Raw genomic sequence first — 22,081 nt, 5'->3', positions numbered from 1 at the left:
CTTCCAGGACACATCCAGACATAAAAGCCTTTCCCAGTAACTCTACGTATTCAGAGTGTAGGGCAACTCGCTGCACCCTTCCTTAAGAAGCTAGGTGGACTCAGCTCTTCAACAGCTCCAGGGATTCTGTTCTCGCACGTCCTACATGCCATGGAAGTCTGCCTCATTGCCCTCATTGGACCTACACTAAGAAACACAATCTGCTTCGCCGTCCTCTAGGAACTCTGACCCAAGGACCCCATACCTACAGGAGAAAGGAGGCTTGCATTCCTACTGCAACCAAAGCACAGTTTTTCCTGGTACACTGCAGGGCTTTAAAATAGGCTTAGGCCTGATAGCATACATAGAACTTTCCAAGAATGAGGGCGTTCGATACATGCAGAACACCCTGTGAAGAAAAGTTGATTCAGCAAGGGACAAGGGTGTAGCTAGAGTCTCTTTTGACTTGTTAGAAATCAGAAGGTGTTCGGCTGCATGTTCACTGGAAAAGAACACCTGAGAGCACAAACCTTGCTTTCCCAGTTGAAAAGCTCTATCCACGCTGCACTGAAGATACCTAAATAACACTGTTTTTGACTGGCCTCTAGTCACTGCAGGCAGCCCTCTGGAAAGAAAAGGAGTTTTCTCTAAGGAAACACGGTGCTTCCATAGCATGGGTGGGAGCTCCTCCTGTCTTGCTCTAGAGCTACAGGGAAACTTGACGTGAGTACTTGCCTCAAGCTAAGGCCTGAAAAGCCCTGCTGAAGCGAAAGTGCTTAACAGTTTCCATTAGGTCGTATTCGCAGTTCTGCTATACTTTAACGTTTCTTCACTTTTCTAGACACTAGGCACCCTCCTGTAGGCACCCTTTTTCTTGCAAATACAGTGAGTACCAGCAGTCTCCTTTGCCCTTCCAGGACACATCCAGACATACAAGCCTTTCCCAGTAACTCTACGTATTCAGAGTGTAGGGCAACTCGCTGCACCCTTCCTTAAGAAGCTAGGTGGACTCAGCTCTTCAACAGCTCCAGGGATTCTGTTCTCGCACGTCCTACATGCCATGGAAGTCTGCCTCATTGTCCTCATTGGACCTAAACTAAGAAACACAATCTGCTTCGCCGTCCTCTAGGAACTCTGACCCAAGGACCCCATACCTACAGGAGAAAGGAGGCTTGCATTCCTACTGCAACCAAAGCACAGTTTTTCCTGGTACACTGCAGGGCTTGAAAATAGGCTTAGGCCTGATAGCATACATAGAACTTTCCAAGAATGAGGGCGTTCGATACATGTAGAACACCCTGTGAAGGAAAGTTGATTCAGCAAGGGACAAGGGTGTAGCTAGAGTCTCTTTTGACTTGTAAGAATTCAGAAGGGTTTTGGCTGCATGTTCACCGGAATAGAAGACCTGATGGCACAAGCCTTGCTTTCCCATTTTAAATCACTATCCATGCTAGCCTGAAGATCCCTAAATAACACTGTTTTTGACTGGCCTCTAGTCACTGTAGGGAGCCCTCTGGAAAGAAAAGGCCTTTTCTCTAAGGAAACACGGTGCTTCCATAGCATGTGGGGGAGCTCCTCCTGTCATGCTCTAGAGCTACAGGGAAACTTGACGTGAGTACTTGCCTCAAGCTAAGGCCTGAAAAGCCCTCCTGAAGCGAAAGCGCTTAGCAGTTTCCATTAGGTCGTATTCGCAGTTCTGCTCTACTTTAACGTTTCTTCACTTTTCCTGACACTAGGCACCCTCGTGTAGGCACCCTTTTTCTTGCAAATACAGTGAGTACCAGCAGTCTCCTTTGCCCTTCCAGGACACATCCAGACATAAAAGCCTTTCCCAGTAACTCTACGTATTCAGAGTGTAGGGCAACTCGCTGCACCCTTCCTTAAGAAGCTAGGTGGACTCAGCTCTTCAACAGCTCCAGGGATTCTGTTCTCGCACATCCTACATGCCATGGAAGTCTGCCTCATTGCCCTCATTGGACCTACACTAAAAAAAGCAATCTGCTTCGCCTTCCTTCTAGGAACTCTTACCCAAGGACACCATACCTACAGGTTAAAGAGGCTTGCATTCCTACTGGAACCAAAGCAAATATTTTCCTGTTACACTGCAGGACTTTAGAATAGGGTTAGGCCCGATAGCATACATAGAACGTTCCAAGGATGAGGGAGTTCGATACATGCAGAACACCCTGTGAAGAAAAGTTGATTCAGCAAGGGACAAGGGTGTAGCTAGAGTCTCTTTTGACTTGTTAGAAATCAGAAGGTGTTCGGCTGCATGTTCACTGGAAAAGAACACCTGAGAGCACAAACCTTGCGTTTCCATTTTAAAACCTCTATCCACGCTGCACTGAAGATACCTAAATAACACTGTTTTTGACTGGCCTCTAGTCACTGCAGGCAGCCCTCTGGAAAGAAAAGGAGTTTTCTCTAAGGAAACACGGTGCTTCCATAGCATGGGTGGGAGCTCCTCCTGTCATGCTCTAGAGCTACAGGGAAACTTGACGTGAGTACTTGCCTCAAGCTAAGGCCTGAAAAGCCCTGCTGAAGCGAAAGTGCTTAACAGTTTCCATTAGGTCGTATTCGCAGTTCTGCTCTACTTTAACGTTTCTTCACTTTTCTAGACACTAGGCACCCTCGTGTAGGCACCCTTTTGCCTACAAATACAGTGAGTACCAGCTGGCTCCTCTGCCCTTCTAAGAAACATCCAGGCCTAGTAGCCTTTCCCAGTCAGTCAATGTATTCAGAGGGGAGGGCAACACACTGCACTCTTCCTTGGTAAAGCTAGATGTCCTCAGCGCTCCAACAGCTCCAGGGATTCTGTTCTCTCACGTCCTACATGCCATGGAAGTCTGCCTCATTGCCCTCATTGGAGCTACACTAAAAAACGCAATCTGCTTCGCCTTCCTTCTAGAAACTCTTACCCAAGGACCCCATACCTACAGGATAAAGGAGGCTTGCATTCCTACTGGAACCAAAGCAAAGTTTCTCCTGTTACACTGCAGGACTTTACAATAGGGTTAGGCCCGATAGCATACATAGAACGTTCCAAGGATGAAGGAGTTCGATACATGCAGAACACCCTGTGAAGAAAAGTTGATACAGCAAGGGACCAGGGTGTAGCTAGAGTCTCTTTTGACTTGTTAGAAATCAGAAGGTGTTCGGCTGCATGTTCACTGGAAAAGAACACCTGAGAGCACAAACCTTGCGTTTCCATTTTAAAAGCTCTATCCATGCTGCACTGAAGATACCTAAATAACACTGTTTTTGACTGGCCTCTAGTCACTGCAGGCAGCCCTCTGGAAAGAAAAGGAGTTTTCTCTAAGAAAACACGGTGCTTCCATAGCATGGCTGGGAGCTCCTCCTGTCATGCTCTAGAGCTACAGCGAAACTTGACGTGAGTACTTGCCTCAAGCTAAGGCCTGAAAAGCCCTGCTGAAGCGAAAGCGCTTAGCAGTTTCCATTAGGTCGTATTCGCAGTTCTGCTCTGCTTTAACGTTTCTTCACTTTTCCTGACACTAGGCACCCTCGTGTAGGCACCCTTTTTCTTGCAAATACAGTGAGTACCATCAGTCTCCTTTCCCCTTCCAGGACACATCCAGACATAAAAGCCTTTCCCAGTAACTCTACGTATTCAGAGTGTAGGGCAACTCGCTGCACCCTTCCTTAAGAAGCTAGGTGGACTCAGCTCTTCAACAGCTCCAGGGATTCTGTTCTCGCACGTCCTACATGCCATGGAAGTCTGCCTCATTGTCCTCATTGGACCTACACTAAGAAACACAATCTGCTTCGCCGTCCTCTAGGAACTCTGACCCAAGGAACCCATACCTACAGGAGAAAGGAGGCTTGCATTCCTACTGCAACCAAAGCACAGTTTTTCCTGGTACACTGCAGGGCTTTAAAATAGGCTTAGGCCTGATAGCATACATAGAACTTTCCAAGAATGAGGGCGTTCGATACATGCAGAACACCCTGTGAAAAAAAGTTGATTCAGCAAGGGATCAGGGTGTAGCTAGAGTCTCTTTTGACTTGTTAGAAATCAGAAGGTTTTCGGCTGCATGTTCACTGGAAAAGAACACCTGATGGCACAAACCTTGCGTTTCCATTTTAAAAGCTCTATCCATGCTGCACTGAAGATACCTAAATAACACTGTTTTTGACTGGCCTCTAGTCACTGCAGGCAGCCCTCTGGAAAGAAAAGGAGTTTTCTCTAAGGAAACACGGTGCTTCCATAGCATGGGTGGGAGCTCCTCCTGTCATGCTCTAGAGTTACAGGGAAACTTGACGTGAGTACTTGCCTCAAGCTAAGGCCTGAAAAGCCCTCCTGAAGCGAAAGCGCTTAGCAGTTTCCATTAGGTCGTATTCGCAGTTCTGCTCTACTTTAACGTTTCTTCACTTTTCCTGACACTAGGCACCCTCGTGTAGGCACCCTTTTTCTTGCAAATACAGTGAGTACCAGCAGTCTCCTTTGCCCTTCCAGGACACATCCAGACATAAAAGCCTTTCCCAGTAACTCTACGTATTCAGAGTGTAGGGCAACTCGCTGCACCCTTCCTTAAGAAGCTAGGTGGACTCAGCTCTTCAACAGCTCCAGGGATTCTGTTCTCGCACGTCCTACATGCCATGGAAGTCTGCCTCATTGCCCTCATTGGACCTACACTAAAATAAGCAATCTGCTTCGCCTTCCTTCTAGGAACTCTTACCCAAGGACACCATACCTACAGGTTAAAGAGGCTTGCATTCCTACTGGAACCAAAGCAAATATTTTCCTGTTACACTGCAGGACTTTAGAATAGGGTTAGGCCCGATAGCATACATAGAACGTTCCAAGGATGAGGGAGTTCGATACATGCAGAACACCCTGTGAAGAAAAGTTGATTCAGCAAGGGACAAGTGTGTAGCTAGAGTCTCTTTTGACTTGTTAGAAATCAGAAGGTGTTCGGCTGCATGTTCACTGGAAAAGAACACCTGAGAGCACAAACCTTGCGTTTCCATTTTAAAACCTCTATCCACGCTGCACTGAAGATACCTAAATAACACTGTTTTTGACTGGCCTCTAGTCACTGCAGGCAGCCCTCTGGAAAGAAAAGAAGTTTTCTCTAAGGAAACACGGTGCTTCCATAGCATGGGTGGGAGCTCCTCCTGTCATGCTCTAGAGCTACAGGGAAACTTGACGTGAGTACTTGCCTCAAGCTAAGGCCTGAAAAGCCCTGCTGAAGCGAAAGTGCTTAACAGTTTCCATTAGGTCGTATTCGCAGTTCTGCTATACTTTAAAGTTTCTTCACTTTTCTAGACACTAGGCACCCTCGTGTAGGCACCCTTTTTCTTGCAAATACAGTGAGTACCAGCAGTCTCCTTTTCCCTTCCAGGACACATCCAGACATAAAAGCCTTTCCCAGTAACTCTACGTATTCAGAGTGTAGGGCAACTCGCTGCACCCTTCCTTAAGAAGCTAGGTGGACTCAGCTCTTCAACAGCTCCAGGTATTCTGTTTTCGCACGTCCTACATGCCATGGAAGTCTGCCTCATTGCCCTCATTGGACCTACACTAAGAAACACAATCTGCTTCGCCGTCCTCTAGGAACTCTGACCCAAGGACCCCATACCTACAGGAGAAAGGAGGCTTGCATTCCTAATGCAACCAAACCACAGTTTTTCCTGGTACACTGCAGGGCTTTAAAATAGGCTTAGGCCTGATAGCATACATAGAACTTTCCAAGAATGAGGGCGTTCGATACATGCAGAACACCTTGTGAAGAAATGTTGATTCAGCAAGGGACAAGGGTGTAGCTAGAGTCTCTTTTGACTTGTTAGAAATCAGAAGGTGTTCGGCTGCATGTTCACTGGAAAAGAACACCTGAGAGCACAAACCTTGCTTTCCCAGTTGAAAAGCTCTATACACGCTGCACTGAAGATACCTAAATAACACTGTTTTTGACTGGCCTCTAGTCACTGCAGGCAGCCCTCTGGAAAGAAAAGGAGTTTTCTCTAAGGAAACACGGTGCTTCCATAGCATGGGTGGGAGCTCCTCCTGTCATGCTCTAGAGCTACAGGGAAACTTGACGTGAGTACTTGCCTCAAGCTAAGGCCTGAAAAGCCCTGCTGAAGCGAAAGCGCTTAGCAGTTTCCTTTAGGTCGTATTCGCAGTTCTGCTCTACTTTAACGTTTCTTCACTTTTCCTTACACTAGGCACCCTCGTGTAGGCACCCTTTTTCGTGCAAATACAGTGAGTACCAGCAGTCTCCTTTGCCCTTCCAGGACACATCCAGACATAAAAGCCTTTCCCAGTAACTCTACGTATTCAGAGAGTAGGGCAACTCGCTGCACCCTTCCTTAAGAAGCTAGATGTCCTCAGCGCTCCAACAGCTCCAGGGATTCTGTTCTCTCACGTCCTACATGCCATGGAAGTCTGCCTCATTGCCCTCATTGGAGCTACACTAAAAAACGCAATCTGCTTCGCCTTCCTTCTAGAAACTCTTACCCAAGGATCCCATACCTACAGGATAAAGGAGGCTTGCATTCCTACTGGAACCAAAGCAAAGTTTTTCCTGTTACACTGCAGGACTTTACAATAGGGTTAGGCCCGATAGCATACATAGAACGTTCCAAGGATGAAGGAGTTCGATACATGCAGAACACCCTGTGAAGAAAAGTTGATACAGCAAGGGACCAGGGTGTAGCTAGAGTCTCTTTTGACTTGTTAGAAATCAGAAGGTGTTCGGCTGCATGTTCACTGGAAAAGAACACCTGAGAGCACAAACCTTGCTTTCCCAGTTGAAAAGCTCTATCCACGCTGCACTGAAGATACCTAAATAACACTGTTTTTGACTGGCCTCTAGTCACTGCAGGCAGCCCTCTGGAAAGAAAAGGAGTTTTCTGTAAGAAAACACGGTGCTTCCATAGCATGGGTGGGAGCTCCTCCTGTCATGCTCTAGAGCTACAGGGAAACTTGACGTGAGTACTTGCCTCAAGCTAAGGCCTGAAAAGCCCTGCTGAAGCGAAAGCGCTTAGCAGTTTCCATTAGGTCGTATTCGCAGTTCTGCTCTACTTTAACGTTTCTTCACTTTTCCTGACACTAGGCACCCTCGTGTAGGCACCCTTTTTCTTGCAAATACAGTGAGTACCAGCAGTCTCCTTTCCCCTTCCAGGACACATCCAGACATAAAAGCCTTTCCCAGTAACTCTACGTATTCAGAGTGCAGAGCAACTCGCTGCACCCTTCCTTAAGAAGCTAGGTGGACTCAGCTCTTCAACAGCTCCAGGGATTCTGTTCTCGCACGTCCTACATGCCATGGAAGTCTGCCTCATTGTCCTCATTGGACCTACACTAAGAAACACAATCTGCTTCGCCGTCCTCTAGGAACTCTGACCCAAGGACCCCATACCTACAGGAGAAAGGAGGCTTGCATTCCTACTGCAACCAAAGCACAGTTTTTCCTGGTACACTGCAGGGCTTTAAAATAGGCTTAGGCCTGATAGCATACATAGAACTTTCCAAGAATGAGGGCGTTCGATACATGCAGAACACCCTGTGAAAAAAAGTTGATTCAGCAAGGGATCAGGGTGTAGCTAGAGTCTCTTTTGACTTGTTAGAAATCAGAAGGTTTTCGGCTGCATGTTCACTGGAAAAGAACACCTGATGGCACAAACCTTGCGTTTCCATTTTAAAAGCTCTATCCATGCTGCACTGAAGATACCTAAATAACACTGTTTTTGACTGGCCTCTAGTCACTGCAGGCAGCCCTCTGGAAAGAAAAGGAGTTTTCTCTAAGAAAACACGGTGCTTCCATAGCATGGCTGGGAGCTCCTCCTGTCATTCTCTAGAGCTACAGGGAAACTTGACGTGAGTACTTGCCTCAAGCTAAGGCCTGCAAAGCCCTGCTGAAGCAAAAGCGCGTAGCAGTTTCCATTAGGTCGTATTCGCAGTTCTGCTCTACTTTAACGTTTCTTCACTTTTCCTGACACTAGGCACCCTTGTGTAGGCACCCTTTTTCTTGCAAATACAGTGAGTACCAGCAGTCTCCTTTGCCCTTCCAGGACACATCCAGACATAAAAGCCTTTCCCAGTAACTCTACGTATTCAGAGTGTAGGGCAACTCGCTGCACCCTTCCTTAAGAAGCTAGGTGGACTCAGCTCTTCAACAGCTCCAGGGATTCTGTTCTCGCACGTCCTACATGCCATGGAAGTCTGCCTCATTGCCCTCATTGGACCTACACTAAGAAACACAATCTGCTTCGCCGTCCTCTAGGAACTCTGACCCAAGGACCCCATACCTACAGGAGAAAGGAGGCTTGCATTCCTACTGCAACCAAAGCACAGTTTTTCCTGGTACACTGCAGGGCTTTAAAATAGGCTTAGGCCTGATAGCATACATAGAACTTTCCAAGAATGAGGGCGTTCGATACATGCAGAACACCCTGTGAAGAAAAGTTGATTCAGCAAGGGACAAGGGTGTAGCTAGAGTCTCTTTTGACTTGTTAGAAATCAGAAGGTGTTCGGCTGCATGTTCACTGGAAAAGAACACCTGAGAGCACAAACCTTGCTTTCCCAGTTGAAAAGCTCTATCCACGCTGCACTGAAGATACCTAAATAACACTGTTTTTGACTGGCCTCTAGTCACTGCAGGCAGCCCTCTGGAAAGAAAAGGAGTTTTCTCTAAGGAAACACGGTGCTTCCATAGCATGGGTGGGAGCTCCTCCTGTCTTGCTCTAGAGCTACAGGGAAACTTGACGTGAGTACTTGCCTCAAGCTAAGGCCTGAAAAGCCCTGCTGAAGCGAAAGTGCTTAACAGTTTCCATTAGGTCGTATTCGCAGTTCTGCTATACTTTAACGTTTCTTCACTTTTCTAGACACTAGGCACCCTCCTGTAGGCACCCTTTTTCTTGCAAATACAGTGAGTACCAGCAGTCTCCTTTGCCCTTCCAGGACACATCCAGACATACAAGCCTTTCCCAGTAACTCTACGTATTCAGAGTGTAGGGCAACTCGCTGCACCCTTCCTTAAGAAGCTAGGTGGACTCAGCTCTTCAACAGCTCCAGGGATTCTGTTCTCGCACGTCCTACATGCCATGGAAGTCTGCCTCATTGTCCTCATTGGACCTAAACTAAGAAACACAATCTGCTTCGCCGTCCTCTAGGAACTCTGACCCAAGGACCCCATACCTACAGGAGAAAGGAGGCTTGCATTCCTACTGCAACCAAAGCACAGTTTTTCCTGGTACACTGCAGGGCTTGAAAATAGGCTTAGGCCTGATAGCATACATAGAACTTTCCAAGAATGAGGGCGTTCGATACATGTAGAACACCCTGTGAAGGAAAGTTGATTCAGCAAGGGACAAGGGTGTAGCTAGAGTCTCTTTTGACTTGTAAGAATTCAGAAGGGTTTTGGCTGCATGTTCACCGGAATAGAAGACCTGATGGCACAAGCCTTGCTTTCCCATTTTAAATCACTATCCATGCTAGCCTGAAGATCCCTAAATAACACTGTTTTTGACTGGCCTCTAGTCACTGTAGGGAGCCCTCTGGAAAGAAAAGGCCTTTTCTCTAAGGAAACACGGTGCTTCCATAGCATGTGGGGGAGCTCCTCCTGTCATGCTCTAGAGCTACAGGGAAACTTGACGTGAGTACTTGCCTCAAGCTAAGGCCTGAAAAGCCCTCCTGAAGCGAAAGCGCTTAGCAGTTTCCATTAGGTCGTATTCGCAGTTCTGCTCTACTTTAACGTTTCTTCACTTTTCCTGACACTAGGCACCCTCGTGTAGGCACCCTTTTTCTTGCAAATACAGTGAGTACCAGCAGTCTCCTTTGCCCTTCCAGGACACATCCAGACATAAAAGCCTTTCCCAGTAACTCTACGTATTCAGAGTGTAGGGCAACTCGCTGCACCCTTCCTTAAGAAGCTAGGTGGACTCAGCTCTTCAACAGCTCCAGGGATTCTGTTCTCGCACATCCTACATGCCATGGAAGTCTGCCTCATTGCCCTCATTGGACCTACACTAAAAAAAGCAATCTGCTTCGCCTTCCTTCTAGGAACTCTTACCCAAGGACACCATACCTACAGGTTAAAGAGGCTTGCATTCCTACTGGAACCAAAGCAAATATTTTCCTGTTACACTGCAGGACTTTAGAATAGGGTTAGGCCCGATAGCATACATAGAACGTTCCAAGGATGAGGGAGTTCGATACATGCAGAACACCCTGTGAAGAAAAGTTGATTCAGCAAGGGACAAGGGTGTAGCTAGAGTCTCTTTTGACTTGTTAGAAATCAGAAGGTGTTCGGCTGCATGTTCACTGGAAAAGAACACCTGAGAGCACAAACCTTGCGTTTCCATTTTAAAACCTCTATCCACGCTGCACTGAAGATACCTAAATAACACTGTTTTTGACTGGCCTCTAGTCACTGCAGGCAGCCCTCTGGAAAGAAAAGGAGTTTTCTCTAAGGAAACACGGTGCTTCCATAGCATGGGTGGGAGCTCCTCCTGTCATGCTCTAGAGCTACAGGGAAACTTGACGTGAGTACTTGCCTCAAGCTAAGGCCTGAAAAGCCCTGCTGAAGCGAAAGTGCTTAACAGTTTCCATTAGGTCGTATTCGCAGTTCTGCTCTACTTTAACGTTTCTTCACTTTTCTAGACACTAGGCACCCTCGTGTAGGCACCCTTTTGCCTACAAATACAGTGAGTACCAGGTGGCTCCTCTGCCCTTCTAAGAAACATCCAGGCCTAGTAGCCTTTCCCAGTCAGTCAATGTATTCAGAGGGGAGGGCAACACACTGCACTCTTCCTTGGTAAAGCTAGATGTCCTCAGCGCTCCAACAGCTCCAGGGATTCTGTTCTCTCACGTCCTACATGCCATGGAAGTCTGCCTCATTGCCCTCATTGGAGCTACACTAAAAAACGCAATCTGCTTCGCCTTCCTTCTAGAAACTCTTACCCAAGGACCCCATACCTACAGGATAAAGGAGGCTTGCATTCCTACTGGAACCAAAGCAAAGTTTCTCCTGTTACACTGCAGGACTTTACAATAGGGTTAGGCCCGATAGCATACATAGAACGTTCCAAGGATGAAGGAGTTCGATACATGCAGAACACCCTGTGAAGAAAAGTTGATACAGCAAGGGACCAGGGTGTAGCTAGAGTCTCTTTTGACTTGTTAGAAATCAGAAGGTGTTCGGCTGCATGTTCACTGGAAAAGAACACCTGAGAGCACAAACCTTGCGTTTCCATTTTAAAAGCTCTATCCATGCTGCACTGAAGATACCTAAATAACACTGTTTTTGACTGGCCTCTAGTCACTGCAGGCAGCCCTCTGGAAAGAAAAGGAGTTTTCTCTAAGAAAACACGGTGCTTCCATAGCATGGCTGGGAGCTCCTCCTGTCATGCTCTAGAGCTACAGCGAAACTTGACGTGAGTACTTGCCTCAAGCTAAGGCCTGAAAAGCCCTGCTGAAGCGAAAGCGCTTAGCAGTTTCCATTAGGTCGTATTCGCAGTTCTGCTCTGCTTTAACGTTTCTTCACTTTTCCTGACACTAGGCACCCTCGTGTAGGCACCCTTTTTCTTGCAAATACAGTGAGTACCATCAGTCTCCTTTCCCCTTCCAGGACACATCCAGACATAAAAGCCTTTCCCAGTAACTCTACGTATTCAGAGTGTAGGGCAACTCGCTGCACCCTTCCTTAAGAAGCTAGGTGGACTCAGCTCTTCAACAGCTCCAGGGATTCTGTTCTCGCACGTCCTACATGCCATGGAAGTCTGCCTCATTGTCCTCATTGGACCTAAACTAAGAAACACAATCTGCTTCGCCGTCCTCTAGGAACTCTGACCCAAGGACCCCATACCTACAGGAGAAAGGAGGCTTGCATTCCTACTGCAACCAAAGCACAGTTTTTCCTGGTACACTGCAGGGCTTGAAAATAGGCTTAGGCCTGATAGCATACATAGAACTTTCCAAGAATGAGGGCGTTCGATACATGTAGAACACCCTGTGAAGGAAAGTTGATTCAGCAAGGGACAAGGGTGTAGCTAGAGTCTCTTTTGACTTGTAAGAATTCAGAAGGGTTTTGGCTGCATGTTCACCGGAATAGAAGACCTGATGGCACAAGCCTTGCTTTCCCATTTTAAATCACTATCCATGCTAGCCTGAAGATCCCTAAATAACACTGTTTTTGACTGGCCTCTAGTCACTGTAGGGAGCCCTCTGGAAAGAAAAGGCCTTTTCTCTAAGGAAACACGGTGCTTCCATAGCATGTGGGGGAGCTCCTCCTGTCATGCTCTAGAGCTACAGGGAAACTTGACGTGAGTACTTGCCTCAAGCTAAGGCCTGAAAAGCCCTCCTGAAGCGAAAGCGCTTAGCAGTTTCCATTAGGTCGTATTCGCAGTTCTGCTCTACTTTAACGTTTCTTCACTTTTCCTGACACTAGGCACCCTCGTGTAGGCACCCTTTTTCTTGCAAATACAGTGAGTACCAGCAGTCTCCTTTGCCCTTCCAGGACACATCCAGACATAAAAGCCTTTCCCAGTAACTCTACGTATTCAGAGTGTAGGGCAACTCGCTGCACCCTTCCTTAAGAAGCTAGGTGGACTCAGCTCTTCAACAGCTCCAGGGATTCTGTTCTCGCACATCCTACATGCCATGGAAGTCTGCCTCATTGCCCTCATTGGACCTACACTAAAAAAAGCAATCTGCTTCGCCTTCCTTCTAGGAACTCTTACCCAAGGACACCATACCTACAGGTTAAAGAGGCTTGCATTCCTACTGGAACCAAAGCAAATATTTTCCTGTTACACTGCAGGACTTTAGAATAGGGTTAGGCCCGATAGCATACATAGAACGTTCCAAGGATGAGGGAGTTCGATACATGCAGAACACCCTGTGAAGAAAAGTTGATTCAGCAAGGGACAAGGGTGTAGCTAGAGTCTCTTTTGACTTGTTAGAAATCAGAAGGTGTTCGGCTGCATGTTCACTGGAAAAGAACACCTGAGAGCACAAACCTTGCGTTTCCATTTTAAAACCTCTATCCACGCTGCACTGAAGATACCTAAATAACACTGTTTTTGACTGGCCTCTAGTCACTGCAGGCAGCCCTCTGGAAAGAAAAGGAGTTTTCTCTAAGGAAACACGGTGCTTCCATAGCATGGGTGGGAGCTCCTCCTGTCATGCTCTAGAGCTACAGGGAAACTTGACGTGAGTACTTGCCTCAAGCTAAGGCCTGAAAAGCCCTGCTGAAGCGAAAGTGCTTAACAGTTTCCATTAGGTCGTATTCGCAGTTCTGCTCTACTTTAACGTTTCTTCACTTTTCTAGACACTAGGCACCCTCGTGTAGGCACCCTTTTGCCTACAAATACAGTGAGTACCAGCTGGCTCCTCTGCCCTTCTAAGAAACATCCAGGCCTAGTAGCCTTTCCCAGTCAGTCAATGTATTCAGAGGGGAGGGCAACACACTGCACTCTTCCTTGGTAAAGCTAGATGTCCTCAGCGCTCCAACAGCTCCAGGGATTCTGTTCTCTCACGTCCTACATGCCATGGAAGTCTGCCTCATTGCCCTCATTGGAGCTACACTAAAAAACGCAATCTGCTTCGCCTTCCTTCTAGAAACTCTTACCCAAGGACCCCATACCTACAGGATAAAGGAGGCTTGCATTCCTACTGGAACCAAAGCAAAGTTTCTCCTGTTACACTGCAGGACTTTACAATAGGGTTAGGCCCGATAGCATACATAGAACGTTCCAAGGATGAAGGAGTTCGATACATGCAGAACACCCTGTGAAGAAAAGTTGATACAGCAAGGGACCAGGGTGTAGCTAGAGTCTCTTTTGACTTGTTAGAAATCAGAAGGTGTTCGGCTGCATGTTCACTGGAAAAGAACACCTGAGAGCACAAACCTTGCGTTTCCATTTTAAAAGCTCTATCCATGCTGCACTGAAGATACCTAAATAACACTGTTTTTGACTGGCCTCTAGTCACTGCAGGCAGCCCTCTGGAAAGAAAAGGAGTTTTCTCTAAGAAAACACGGTGCTTCCATAGCATGGCTGGGAGCTCCTCCTGTCATGCTCTAGAGCTACAGCGAAACTTGACGTGAGTACTTGCCTCAAGCTAAGGCCTGAAAAGCCCTGCTGAAGCGAAAGCGCTTAGCAGTTTCCATTAGGTCGTATTCGCAGTTCTGCTCTGCTTTAACGTTTCTTCACTTTTCCTGACACTAGGCACCCTCGTGTAGGCACCCTTTTTCTTGCAAATACAGTGAGTACCATCAGTCTCCTTTCCCCTTCCAGGACACATCCAGACATAAAAGCCTTTCCCAGTAACTCTACGTATTCAGAGTGTAGGGCAACTCGCTGCACCCTTCCTTAAGAAGCTAGGTGGACTCAGCTCTTCAACAGCTCCAGGGATTCTGTTCTCGCACGTCCTACATGCCATGGAAGTCTGCCTCATTGTCCTCATTGGACCTACACTAAGAAACACAATCTGCTTCGCCGTCCTCTAGGAACTCTGACCCAAGGAACCCATACCTACAGGAGAAAGGAGGCTTGCATTCCTACTGCAACCAAAGCACAGTTTTTCCTGGTACACTGCAGGGCTTTAAAATAGGCTTAGGCCTGATAGCATACATAGAACTTTCCAAGAATGAGGGCGTTCGATACATGCAGAACACCCTGTGAAAAAAAGTTGATTCAGCAAGGGATCAGGGTGTAGCTAGAGTCTCTTTTGACTTGTTAGAAATCAGAAGGTTTTCGGCTGCATGTTCACTGGAAAAGAACACCTGATGGCACAAACCTTGCGTTTCCATTTTAAAAGCTCTATCCATGCTGCACTGAAGATACCTAAATAACACTGTTTTTGACTGGCCTCTAGTCACTGCAGGCAGCCCTCTGGAAAGAAAAGGAGTTTTCTCTAAGGAAACACGGTGCTTCCATAGCATGGGTGGGAGCTCCTCCTGTCATGCTCTAGAGTTACAGGGAAACTTGACGTGAGTACTTGCCTCAAGCTAAGGCCTGAAAAGCCCTCCTGAAGCGAAAGCGCTTAGCAGTTTCCATTAGGTCGTATTCGCAGTTCTGCTCTACTTTAACGTTTCTTCACTTTTCCTGACACTAGGCACCCTCGTGTAGGCACCCTTTTTCTTGCAAATACAGTGAGTACCAGCAGTCTCCTTTGCCCTTCCAGGACACATCCAGACATAAAAGCCTTTCCCAGTAACTCTACGTATTCAGAGTGTAGGGCAACTCGCTGCACCCTTCCTTAAGAAGCTAGGTGGACTCAGCTCTTCAACAGCTCCAGGGATTCTGTTCTCGCACGTCCTACATGCCATGGAAGTCTGCCTCATTGCCCTCATTGGACCTACACTAAAATAAGCAATCTGCTTCGCCTTCCTTCTAGGAACTCTTACCCAAGGACACCATACCTACAGGTTAAAGAGGCTTGCATTCCTACTGGAACCAAAGCAAATATTTTCCTGTTACACTGCAGGACTTTAGAATAGGGTTAGGCCCGATAGCATACATAGAACGTTCCAAGGATGAGGGAGTTCGATACATGCAGAACACCCTGTGAAGAAAAGTTGATTCAGCAAGGGACAAGTGTGTAGCTAGAGTCTCTTTTGACTTGTTAGAAATCAGAAGGTGTTCGGCTGCATGTTCACTGGAAAAGAACACCTGAGAGCACAAACCTTGCGTTTCCATTTTAAAACCTCTATCCACGCTGCACTGAAGATACCTAAATAACACTGTTTTTGACTGGCCTCTAGTCACTGCAGGCAGCCCTCTGGAAAGAAAAGAAGTTTTCTCTAAGGAAACACGGTGCTTCCATAGCATGGGTGGGAGCTCCTCCTGTCATGCTCTAGAGCTACAGGGAAACTTGACGTGAGTACTTGCCTCAAGCTAAGGCCTGAAAAGCCCTGCTGAAGCGAAAGTGCTTAACAGTTTCCATTAGGTCGTATTCGCAGTTCTGCTATACTTTAAAGTTTCTTCACTTTTCTAGACACTAGGCACCCTCGTGTAGGCACCCTTTTTCTTGCAAATACAGTGAGTACCAGCAGTCTCCTTTTCCCTTCCAGGACACATCCAGACATAAAAGCCTTTCCCAGTAACTCTACGTATTCAGAGTGTAGGGCAACTCGCTGCACCCTTCCTTAAGAAGCTAGGTGGACTCAGCTCTTCAACAGCTCCAGGTATTCTGTTTTCGCACGTCCTACATGCCATGGAAGTCTGCCTCATTGCCCTCATTGGACCTACACTAAGAAACACAATCTGCTTCGCCGTCCTCTAGGAACTCTGACCCAAGGACCCCATACCTACAGGAGAAAGGAGGCTTGCATTCCTAATGCAACCAAACCACAGTTTTTCCTGGTACACTGCAGGGCTTTAAAATAGGCTTAGGCCTGATAGCATACATAGAACTTTCCAAGAATGAGGGCGTTCGATACATGCAGAACACCTTGTGAAGAAATGTTGATTCAGCAAGGGACAAGGGTGTAGCTAGAGTCTCTTTTGACTTGTTAGAAATCAGAAGGTGTTCGGCTGCATGTTCACTGGAAAAGAACACCTGAGAGCACAAACCTTGCTTTCCCAGTTGAAAAGCTCTATACACGCTGCACTGAAGATACCTAAATAACACTGTTTTTGACTGGCCTCTAGTCACTGCAGGCAGCCCTCTGGAAAGAAAAGGAGTTTTCTCTAAGGAAACACGGTGCTTCCATAGCATGGGTGGGAGCTCCTCCTGTCATGCTCTAGAGCTACAGGGAAACTTGACGTGAGTACTTGCCTCAAGCTAAGGCCTGAAAAGCCCTGCTGAAGCGAAAGCGCTTAGCAGTTTCCTTTAGGTCGTATTCGCAGTTCTGCTCTACTTTAACGTTTCTTCACTTTTCCTTACACTAGGCACCCTCGTGTAGGCACCCTTTTTCGTGCAAATACAGTGAGTACCAGCAGTCTCCTTTGCCCTTCCAGGACACATCCAGACATAAAAGCCTTTCCCAGTAACTCTACGTATTCAGAGAGTAGGGCAACTCGCTGCACCCTTCCTTAAGAAGCTAGATGTCCTCAGCGCTCCAACAGCTCCAGGGATTCTGTTCTCTCACGTCCTACATGCCATGGAAGTCTGCCTCATTGCCCTCATTGGAGCTACACTAAAAAACGCAATCTGCTTCGCCTTCCTTCTAGAAACTCTTACCCAAGGATCCCATACCTACAGGATAAAGGAGGCTTGCATTCCTACTGGAACCAAAGCAAAGTTTTTCCTGTTACACTGCAGGACTTTACAATAGGGTTAGGCCCGATAGCATACATAGAACGTTCCAAGGATGAAGGAGTTCGATACATGCAGAACACCCTGTGAAGAAAAGTTGATACAGCAAGGGACCAGGGTGTAGCTAGAGTCTCTTTTGACTTGTTAGAAATCAGAAGGTGTTCGGCTGCATGTTCACTGGAAAAGAACACCTGAGAGCACAAACCTTGCTTTCCCAGTTGAAAAGCTCTATCCACGCTGCACTGAAGATACCTAAATAACACTGTTTTTGACTGGCCTCTAGTCACTGCAGGCAGCCCTCTGGAAAGAAAAGGAGTTTTCTGTAAGAAAACACGGTGCTTCCATAGCATGGGTGGGAGCTCCTCCTGTCATGCTCTAGAGCTACAGGGAAACTTGACGTGAGTACTTGCCTCAAGCTAAGGCCTGAAAAGCCCTGCTGAAGCGAAAGCGCTTAGCAGTTTCCATTAGGTCGTATTCGCAGTTCTGCTCTACTTTAACGTTTCTTCACTTTTCCTGACACTAGGCACCCTCGTGTAGGCACCCTTTTTCTTGCAAATACAGTGAGTACCAGCAGTCTCCTTTCCCCTTCCAGGACACATCCAGACATAAAAGCCTTTCCCAGTAACTCTACGTATTCAGAGTGCAGAGCAACTCGCTGCACCCTTCCTTAAGAAGCTAGGTGGACTCAGCTCTTCAACAGCTCCAGGGATTCTGTTCTCGCACGTCCTACATGCCATGGAAGTCTGCCTCATTGTCCTCATTGGACCTACACTAAGAAACACAATCTGCTTCGCCGTCCTCTAGGAACTCTGACCCAAGGACCCCATACCTACAGGAGAAAGGAGGCTTGCATTCCTACTGCAACCAAAGCACAGTTTTTCCTGGTACACTGCAGGGCTTTAAAATAGGCTTAGGCCTGATAGCATACATAGAACTTTCCAAGAATGAGGGCGTTCGATACATGCAGAACACCCTGTGAAAAAAAGTTGATTCAGCAAGGGATCAGGGTGTAGCTAGAGTCTCTTTTGACTTGTTAGAAATCAGAAGGTTTTCGGCTGCATGTTCACTGGAAAAGAACACCTGATGGCACAAACCTTGCGTTTCCATTTTAAAAGCTCTATCCATGCTGCACTGAAGATACCTAAATAACACTGTTTTTGACTGGCCTCTAGTCACTGCAGGCAGCCCTCTGGAAAGAAAAGGAGTTTTCTCTAAGAAAACACGGTGCTTCCATAGCATGGCTGGGAGCTCCTCCTGTCATTCTCTAGAGCTACAGGGAAACTTGACGTGAGTACTTGCCTCAAGCTAAGGCCTGCAAAGCCCTGCTGAAGCAAAAGCGCGTAGCAGTTTCCATTAGGTCGTATTCGCAGTTCTGCTCTACTTTAACGTTTCTTCACTTTTCCTGACACTAGGCACCCTTGTGTAGGCACCCTTTTTCTTGCAAATACAGTGAGTACCAGCAGTCTCCTTTGCCCTTCCAGGACACATCCAGACATAAAAGCCTTTCCCAGTAACTCTACGTATTCAGAGTGTAGGGCAACTCGCTGCACCCTTCCTTAAGAAGCTAGGTGGACTCAGCTCTTCAACAGCTCCAGGGATTCTGTTCTCGCACGTCCTACATGCCATGGAAGTCTGCCTCATTGCCCTCATTGGACCTACACTAAGAAACACAATCTGCTTCGCCGTCCTCTAGGAACTCTGACCCAAGGACCCCATACCTACAGGAGAAAGGAGGCTTGCATTCCTACTGCAACCAAAGCACAGTTTTTCCTGGTACACTGCAGGGCTTTAAAATAGGCTTAGGCCTGATAGCATACATAGAACTTTCCAAGAATGAGGGCGTTCGATACATGCAGAACACCCTGTGAAGAAAAGTTGATTCAGCAAGGGACAAGGGTGTAGCTAGAGTCTCTTTTGACTTGTTAGAAATCAGAAGGTGTTCGGCTGCATGTTCACTGGAAAAGAACACCTGAGAGCACAAACCTTGCTTTCCCAGTTGAAAAGCTCTATCCACGCTGCACTGAAGATACCTAAATAACACTGTTTTTGACTGGCCTCTAGTCACTGCAGGCAGCCCTCTGGAAAGAAAAGGAGTTTTCTCTAAGGAAACACGGTGCTTCCATAGCATGGGTGGGAGCTCCTCCTGTCTTGCTCTAGAGCTACAGGGAAACTTGACGTGAGTACTTGCCTCAAGCTAAGGCCTGAAAAGCCCTGCTGAAGCGAAAGTGCTTAACAGTTTCCATTAGGTCGTATTCGCAGTTCTGCTATACTTTAACGTTTCTTCACTTTTCTAGACACTAGGCACCCTCCTGTAGGCACCCTTTTTCTTGCAAATACAGTGAGTACCAGCAGTCTCCTTTGCCCTTCCAGGACACATCCAGACATACAAGCCTTTCCCAGTAACTCTACGTATTCAGAGTGTAGGGCAACTCGCTGCACCCTTCCTTAAGAAGCTAGGTGGACTCAGCTCTTCAACAGCTCCAGGGATTCTGTTCTCGCACGTCCTACATGCCATGGAAGTCTGCCTCATTGTCCTCATTGGACCTAAACTAAGAAACACAATCTGCTTCGCCGTCCTCTAGGAACTCTGACCCAAGGACCCCATACCTACAGGAGAAAGGAGGCTTGCATTCCTACTGCAACCAAAGCACAGTTTTTCCTGGTACACTGCAGGGCTTGAAAATAGGCTTAGGCCTGATAGCATACATAGAACTTTCCAAGAATGAGGGCGTTCGATACATGTAGAACACCCTGTGAAGGAAAGTTGATTCAGCAAGGGACAAGGGTGTAGCTAGAGTCTCTTTTGACTTGTAAGAATTCAGAAGGGTTTTGGCTGCATGTTCACCGGAATAGAAGACCTGATGGCACAAGCCTTGCTTTCCCATTTTAAATCACTATCCATGCTAGCCTGAAGATCCCTAAATAACACTGTTTTTGACTGGCCTCTAGTCACTGTAGGGAGCCCTCTGGAAAGAAAAGGCCTTTTCTCTAAGGAAACACGGTGCTTCCATAGCATGTGGGGGAGCTCCTCCTGTCATGCTCTAGAGCTACAGGGAAACTTGACGTGAGTACTTGCCTCAAGCTAAGGCCTGAAAAGCCCTCCTGAAGCGAAAGCGCTTAGCAGTTTCCATTAGGTCGTATTCGCAGTTCTGCTCTACTTTAACGTTTCTTCACTTTTCCTGACACTAGGCACCCTCGTGTAGGCACCCTTTTTCTTGCAAATACAGTGAGTACCAGCAGTCTCCTTTGCCCTTCCAGGACACATCCAGACATAAAAGCCTTTCCCAGTAACTCTACGTATTCAGAGTGTAGGGCAACTCGCTGCACCCTTCCTTAAGAAGCTAGGTGGACTCAGCTCTTCAACAGCTCCAGGGATTCTGTTCTCGCACATCCTACATGCCATGGAAGTCTGCCTCATTGCCCTCATTGGACCTACACTAAAAAAAGCAATCTGCTTCGCCTTCCTTCTAGGAACTCTTACCCAAGGACACCATACCTACAGGTTAAAGAGGCTTGCATTCCTACTGGAACCAAAGCAAATATTTTCCTGTTACACTGCAGGACTTTAGAATAGGGTTAGGCCCGATAGCATACATAGAACGTTCCAAGGATGAGGGAGTTCGATACATGCAGAACACCCTGTGAAGAAAAGTTGATTCAGCAAGGGACAAGGGTGTAGCTAGAGTCTCTTTTGACTTGTTAGAAATCAGAAGGTGTTCGGCTGCATGTTCACTGGAAAAGAACACCTGAGAGCACAAACCTTGCGTTTCCATTTTAAAACCTCTATCCACGCTGCACTGAAGATACCTAAATAACACTGTTTTTGACTGGCCTCTAGTCACTGCAGGCAGCCCTCTGGAAAGAAAAGGAGTTTTCTCTAAGGAAACACGGTGCTTCCATAGCATGGGTGGGAGCTCCTCCTGTCATGCTCTAGAGCTACAGGGAAACTTGACGTGAGTACTTGCCTCAAGCTAAGGCCTGAAAAGCCCTGCTGAAGCGAAAGTGCTTAACAGTTTCCATTAGGTCGTATTCGCAGTTCTGCTCTACTTTAACGTTTCTTCACTTTTCTAGACACTAGGCACCCTCGTGTAGGCACCCTTTTGCCTACAAATACAGTGAGTACCAGGTGGCTCCTCTGCCCTTCTAAGAAACATCCAGGCCTAGTAGCCTTTCCCAGTCAGTCAATGTATTCAGAGGGGAGGGCAACACACTGCACTCTTCCTTGGTAAAGCTAGATGTCCTCAGCGCTCCAACAGCTCCAGGGATTCTGTTCTCTCACGTCCTACATGCCATGGAAGTCTGCCTCATTGCCCTCATTGGAGCTACACTAAAAAACGCAATCTGCTTCGCCTTCCTTCTAGAAACTCTTACCCAAGGACCCCATACCTACAGGATAAAGGAGGCTTGCATTCCTACTGGAACCAAAGCAAAGTTTCTCCTGTTACACTGCAGGACTTTACAATAGGGTTAGGCCCGATAGCATACATAGAACGTTCCAAGGATGAAGGAGTTCGATACATGCAGAACACCCTGTGAAGAAAAGTTGATACAGCAAGGGACCAGGGTGTAGCTAGAGTCTCTTTTGACTTGTTAGAAATCAGAAGGTGTTCGGCTGCATGTTCACTGGAAAAGAACACCTGAGAGCACAAACCTTGCGTTTCCATTTTAAAAGCTCTATCCATGCTGCACTGAAGATACCTAAATAACACTGTTTTTGACTGGCCTCTAGTCACTGCAGGCAGCCCTCTGGAAAGAAAAGGAGTTTTCTCTAAGAAAACACGGTGCTTCCATAGCATGGCTGGGAGCTCCTCCTGTCATGCTCTAGAGCTACAGCGAAACTTGACGTGAGTACTTGCCTCAAGCTAAGGCCTGAAAAGCCCT

Source organism: Eschrichtius robustus, chromosome 21 (assembly GCF_028021215.1).
Source record: "Eschrichtius robustus isolate mEscRob2 chromosome 21, mEscRob2.pri, whole genome shotgun sequence".
NCBI classification, from domain to species: Eukaryota; Metazoa; Chordata; class Mammalia; order Artiodactyla; family Eschrichtiidae; genus Eschrichtius; species Eschrichtius robustus.
The sequence above is the reverse complement of the archived record's forward strand: the minus strand, read 5'-3'. Positions refer to the sequence as shown.